The sequence below is a fragment of the Rhinatrema bivittatum genome, chromosome 7, assembly GCF_901001135.1.
Source record: "Rhinatrema bivittatum chromosome 7, aRhiBiv1.1, whole genome shotgun sequence".
NCBI lineage: Eukaryota > Metazoa > Chordata > Amphibia > Gymnophiona > Rhinatrematidae > Rhinatrema > Rhinatrema bivittatum.
The window spans coordinates 223,432,064-223,439,169 of record NC_042621.1 but is presented as its reverse complement, the minus strand read 5'-3'; positions in this window follow the sequence as shown (position 1 = coordinate 223,439,169).

Below are 7,106 nucleotides of genomic sequence, written 5' to 3'. Positions count from 1 at the left end.
CATCAGTCACCTGCCTGACCAATTTCTCTTTCTCTCTCACACACACATCAGTCACCTGCCTGACCAATTTCTTTCTCTCTCACACACACAATCAGTCACCTGCTTGACCAATTTCTCTTTCTCTCTCACACACACACACATCAGTCACCTGCCTGACCAATTTCTCTCTCACACACACACACACACCAGTGACTTTCCTGAGCAGTCTCTTGCTCTCACACATTTCTCTTAATTACACACACATTCTCTCATACACTTACACACATGCTGACTCACTCTGTCTCACTCACCCCTACCCATAGCAGCTACAGCACAAGGTAGCCGGTATGCTGCTATTAAAAGCAGAGTCCTGACAAGCTGGAAACTGCAGCAGGAGTGACCTCCCCAGCCCCACAGCACTAAGAAGGCAGCACTCAGCTGTTTGCTTGTGCTGTGATCGATCGCGGCACAGAGCAATCAGCTGAGAATGCAATTTTATGCTTTTCTCCCCACCCCAGCCTTTTTTTTTTTTTTTTTGCAGTTTATTATTTTCTTGCTGGTGTCACGCTGGAGAGAGAAGGGGAGGTCGGAGCCGGGGGGGCCAGCGGCGCTGTGCTCCTTTTGCAGCTGCATGCAGGCATGGCCTTTTCTTCTTCCCGCGTGCCCGGTAAACATCACTTCCTCTTCCGGGCTACAGGGGTGGGAAGAAGAAAAGGTCATGTTCCTGTTGCCGGCTTCCACAAAACACTGCTGCCATTGGGTTGGGAGGGGGGGGTGGGGTGGTGAATGGGAGCCAACCTGGGTTAGGGGTGTGGGTGTGTGAATGGAAGTCAGCCTAGTTTAGGGGTGTGTGTGTATGTGTGAATGGGAGTCAGCCTGAGTTAGGGGTGTGTGTGTGTGTGTGTGTGTGTGTGTGAATGGAAGTCAGCCTGGGTTAGGGGTGTGTGTGTGTGATTGGAAGTCTCCCTGGGTTGAGTATGTTTTATGAATGGAAATCTGGGTTGGGTGGGGGGGTGTGTGAATGGGAATCTGCCTGAGTTGGGGATGTGTGTGTGAATGGGAACCTTCCAGGGATGTGTATATGTGTAAATAGGAGCCTGCCTGCAGTGTGTGTAAATGGGAGCCTGCTTAGGGAAAGGTGTGAATAGGATTCTGTCTTGGGATGCATGTTTGAACAGGAGCCTGCCTGGGGTATGTGTGTATAAATGGGAACCTGCCTGGAGTGTTTGTGAATGGAAAGCCTGCAAGCAGAAGAGGGAGTGAAGTGACGCAGTCAAGCTCTCCATATTTCTCAGAAGTAGACTCTGTTTTAACTATGGAGTCATGAGCCTTCAACTCTCAACCGCCTCACTCAGCAGACAGATGCTCACTCAACTCTCAACCGCCTCACTCAGCAGACGGACGCTCACTAAACTCACACCCTTCACTGAGTTCTACAGGAATCTCACTCGAACTCTTCAACAAAGGGACGCTCACTCAAATCCCACCCAGCCCCTCACCACAAGAGAAACATGACACAAGGCTACCCAATCCCTGTCCTACAACACAGCGCGCTTACCAAAGAAAAATCAGCCAAGCTTCTCAGGTCCCGTGCTACCAGATCTCTCATACCAATCATGATCTCCCCCTTTACTCAACTTCTGGGTCTTACATTATTCTCATTGACCCTATTCAATGCTCAATCACTCACTAAGAAATCACATATCCTAAACGATTATCTCCTCGACTTAAAGCCAGACATCTGCGCTATAACAGAAACTTGGCTTAAACCCACAGACATAGCCCTGATAAACTAACTACCTACACATCTTTACGATTTTTTCTCTCTTCCTAGACAAAATAAGAGAGGTGGCGGCCTGCTCTTAGCGGCCAAGAAAGAACTTAGGCTAACTCTACAACCAGCCAAGTCTATATCTAAATTAGAATTAGGCCTGTTCAAATCTGACCAGCTTCAAATCCTTCTCATTTATGCTCCGCCAGGTCTCCTAGACACCGACGCCTCCCCATTGTAGAAACAATAGCCAGATATATCAATCTAGATACCCCCGCTATGATCTTAGGAGACTTCAATCTCCACGTTGATTCAATCCCTCTCTCTACCAACTGCGAAGCATTCCTCACCTCCCTCAAGGCTATGGGTTTCAATCAAATTATCAACAAACCCACCCATAAAGCAGGTCATACTTTAGACCTCATCTTCATAAACTCTGGCTTATCACATTCTACCCCCCCTGAATGCACCCCAGTCCCCTGGTCGGACCATTCATTGATTTCCACCACCCTCACGAGAAAAGAAAATCCCAACTCTCACCCCACTCAATCTACTTTTCACTACAGGAGATCTTGCTCCCCTGAGATCCTTAGTGAGCACCTAAAAAGGAACTACTCAACCTAGATGTCTCAACACCCAACTCAGTGCTGTTCTCATGGCACAGCATCACAGAATCAGTAGCAAACAAAATATGCCCTCTTACAACCAGAAAAATCAATCAGACGTCTAACAGGAAACAACCATGGTTCTCCGATGAACTCAGAAAACTTAAACACAACCTCAGACAGAAAGAAAACAAATGGTGTAAGACCCCATGCCCGAGCACACTAGCCACCTACAAATCAGCCCTCCACTCCTACAGGACCTCCACTCTTCGAACAAAAAAAGATCTTTACGCCCACAGAATCCACGACCTCGTTTTTGACGCCAAGGCCCTATTCTCCTATGTATCGGATCTCACGAAAACCATCACCCCACCCATCCCGGATGATCAAGCACAATCAAAGGCAAATGAACTCACAACTTTCTTCCAGAGCAAAATATCCAACCTACTAACACTCCTGCCCATCAACCTTACCTATACTCCCATCTCCATCTCTCTCTCGTCAAACACCGGAACCACATTGGATTCATTTGAACCTACATCCGCCCTAGAGATAGAATCGTTAATAAAGAAAATGAAACCCTCATACCATCCCCTCGATCAAATCCCAACTAAACTACTCCTATCGGTGCCAGACGCCATTTCCAAACATCTAGCAGACATCATAAACTGCTCACTATCCCAAGGAATTTTCCCTGACGTTCTGAAACTTGCCACCCTCAAACCCCTGCTCAAGAAACCAAACCTAGACCCTAAGGAACCCAACAATTTCCGCCCCATCTCCAATCTGCCGTTCATTGCTAAGATTATGGAAAAACTAGTCAATAACCAACTATCAGACTATCTGGAAGACCACAACATTCTCCACCCAATGCAATATGGATTCCGCAAATCTTTAAGCACAGAGACCCTCCTCATCTCCCTCACAGATCACCTCCTCAAGGGGCTGGACACTGGGCACTCCTTCCTTCTCGTACTTCTTGACATCTCGGCTACATTTGACACGGTGAATCACTCCATTCTCCTCAAACGACTTTCAGACATCGGGATAACAGGAACAGCATTCAAATGGTTCGACTCTTTCCTCAGTAACAGAGGACACAAAGTAAAAATCAATAGCAAAGAATCTCCTCGCATCAACTCCACAAGAGGTGTACCTCAGGGATCTTCCCTGTCACCCACACTCTTCAATATATACCTTCTCCCCCTCTGTCAGCTGCTTACGAATCTAAAACTTAAACACTATCTCTACGCAGACAACGTTCAAATCCTGATCCCGATAACCAAATCCCTCTCAAAAACACTTAACTTCTGGGACAACTGTCTTCAAGACATCAACCACCTCCTAACGAACCTAAACCTAGTTCTGAACACATCTAAGACGTAACTGCTCCTTATTTCTCCCAACTACAGTGATAACCTTCACCTGACCCACACCAACACCCTGGTCAGCCAAGCAAGAGATCTCGGTGTTATAATTGATAACCAGCTAAATCTAAAGAGGTTCATCAACAACATAACCAAGGACTGCTTCTTCAAACTTCAGGTGCTAAAGAGACTCAAACCGCTTCTGTACTTCCAGGACTTCAGATCGGTACTCCAGTCCATCATTTTTTTCCAAATTAGACTATTGCAATTCATTTCTCCTAGGTCTTCCCGCCTCTTCCACCAAACCGCTTCAAATGCTGCAAAACTCGGCCGCCAGAATCTTATCAAATGCCAACAGAAGAGACCACATCACATCTATCCTAAAAAATCTGCACTGGCTCCCTGTAAGCTTCAGAATCTTACACAAATGTCTCACCATCATTCACAGATCCGTTTACAATCAAACCCCTATCGATATCCAATACCCACTCACTCTCCACACGTCTCCAAGACCCATCAGAGAAGCCTACAGGGGATCGCTTCACCCCCCCCCCCCAACCAAATCCACACTCCACTCAGCCACCAAAGAGAGAGCCTTCTCGACAGCGGCACCAACCATTTGGAATGCTATGCCCCCTGACCTCAGACAAGAACCCTGTCTATTAGCATTCAGAAAAAAAGTGAAGACTTGGCTATTCCAACAAGCCTTCCCTTAATCTGGGACCTCCCCAGCTACAGGCACACTCCAAGGCCCTCCAGTCATCGCACCTCCTTTACCGCTACTGTAAATATTGTTTTGTTTTGGTTGTATTGATATTGTTCGGTTCAGAGTTTCCTCCACCATTGGCTCCTCTTCCTCCCAGTTTGAGTACCCCTGTTTTATTGTAACTTTCGCTTCTTCTTGGTTATGTTAATGTTATTTCCCTATGTTCCATGTACACCGTTATGATATGATCTGTATCATGAATGTCGGTATAGAAAAGCACTAAATAAATAAATAAAATGTGTGTGTCTAAATGCCTGGAATGTGTGTAAATGGGTGCCTGCTTACGGGCAGGTGTAAATAAGAATCTGTCTGGGTTGGGAGTGTGTATGAATGGAAGCCTGTTTAGTTGAGTGTGTTTGTATGGGAGCCTGCCTGAATTGAGTATGTCCGTGTGTATGAACGAGAGGCTGCCTGGGTTAAGGATGTGTGTGTGACTGAGAGCCAGCCTAGATTGGGGGTGTGGGTGTGTGTGTGTGTGTATGAATGAGAGCCAGCCTGAGTTGGGGGGAGGGTGTTCTGCCATTTTTAAATATTTTATTTCTGTATAGAAAATGTTTCAAACTTTTTATATGAGTTCTTAATTATTGGATATTCTTCTATTCATCAGCTTGTTGGAAACAATTTTTTTTATTAATATGATTGATTTATATTTCTTGATTTTATTATGATGATTTTCCATTGCACCGCATAGAGTCTTGCTTGTGTAAAGTGCCAAATCACGCTTAAGGCGCTTCTCCATGAACACAAGGACACCACTCCAAAATTCTGGAGAAATATCAAATTTTTTATTGTATATTAATAAGCAATACAGGTACCCTTGGGAGGAACAGAAGGGCAGATGTTCTCTGGCCAGATGCTCATGAGAAGCACTACTCTCTGGGGCGGATTTTAAGAGCCCCTGCTCGCCGGTGCGCCTATTTTACATAGGCCTACCGGCGCGCGCAGAGCCCCGGGACTCGCGTAAGTCCCGGGGTTTTCCGAGGGGGGCGTGTCGGGGGCGTGTCTGGGGCGGGCCCGATCCACGCGGCGTTTCGGGGGCGGGTCCGGGGGCATGGCCGCACCCTCCGGACCCGCCCCAGGTCGCGTCCCGGCGCGCTAGCGGCCCGCTGGCGCGCGGGGATTTACGTCTCCCTCCGGGAGGCGTAAATCCCCCGACAAAGGTAAGGGGGGGGTTTAGACAGGGCCAGGGGGGTGGGTTAGGTAGGGGAAGGGAACGGAGGTAGGCTGCGCGGCTCGGCGCGCGCCGGCTATACGGAATCGGTAGCCTTGCGCACGCCGATCCAGGATTTTAGCGGATACGCTCGGCTACGTGCGTATCTACTAAAATCCAGCGTACTTTTGTTTGCGCCTGATGCGCCAACAAAAGTACGCCAAATTGCGCTTTTTGAAAATTTACCCCTTTGTGTCTCTCCCTGTACATCTTTTTATAGATAACATAGACTGTCTCAGTCCCTAAATTGCATGAACCTATGGGGGTATCACATACAGTTTTTCATATCAAAACAAGAGAAATTAGACCTATATTACCCTGATCCCCTTCCCAAACTGAGGCACACTTGCCTGATGTTCACATCAAACTTCCATTAGTCCTTTGTCCTGTCATTTTCTTCACCCCCAGAGATATCTCCAAGACCTAAGCTATTTGTTCACTTGTTGTAATTTCCAGTTCAGTTTCTATTTATACTCTATGGTCTCTTTATTCTGTATTTGCTGTTTGTGTTCTGCATGTGTAACCAAGGTGGGATAGTCTGCTAGCGTGTAGTTTCTATTTAGGGATTTATAGCAACCTGATTTCCTAATAAGAGCTGTTTTAGGGCCTGGTGTAATATTTGTAGTGTTGCCTTTTCATGGATGATTGTTCCTGTTAGAGTGCTATCAGTTATTACTGTTTTAGTATGGGAAGTTTACCATATCATTATTGTCCGTAATATCATACGGATTCCAAGCAATGTTCCCTCTATGGATTGGGTTGCTCTGAGCAAAAATTTTTTGTTTCATTACCCTGTGAACACTACTTTTATTAGATGCAAAAAGCCTATCAATTTTATGCTCACAGCCTTAAAGGGAACCCTCGTAGCAGCATGCACACAAATATTTTCACATACACACTTACACTCTTTGTTGTGGTTCTGCTAGAGGATGGGAGGAGCTAGCAGAAAGATTAGCAGTCTGATAGAATTCCCTCCCCAAAGGGGAGGAGTTAGCAATCTGCTATGCTTCTGTTCCTGAGGAAGGAGGAGTTAGCAATCTGTTAGGGATCTGCTGGAGTTAGCAATATGTTAGCGACCTGCTGCTGGATGCTCCTGTAAAGGGAGGAGTTAGCAATCTGTTGTGGGGTCAGCTGCTAGAGAGAGCTATCGGATAGAATCCTGCTGCTGGATACTCCCACAAGGGGAGGAGCCAGCAATCTGTTGAAATACTGCTAGCAGTAAGCAATCTGTTGCAGGGTCTGCCATGCGGATGGGAGGAGCGAGCAGATACGAATAGTAGTCTGATGGAAATCCCTCCCCTAAGGGAGGAATACTAATCTGTAGTGAACTGCCTCCTATGGGTCTGCTCAGGAATGGCAATGTTAATGTAGACTGCAGAGTTGGCAATCTGTACCAGCGGAATACTGG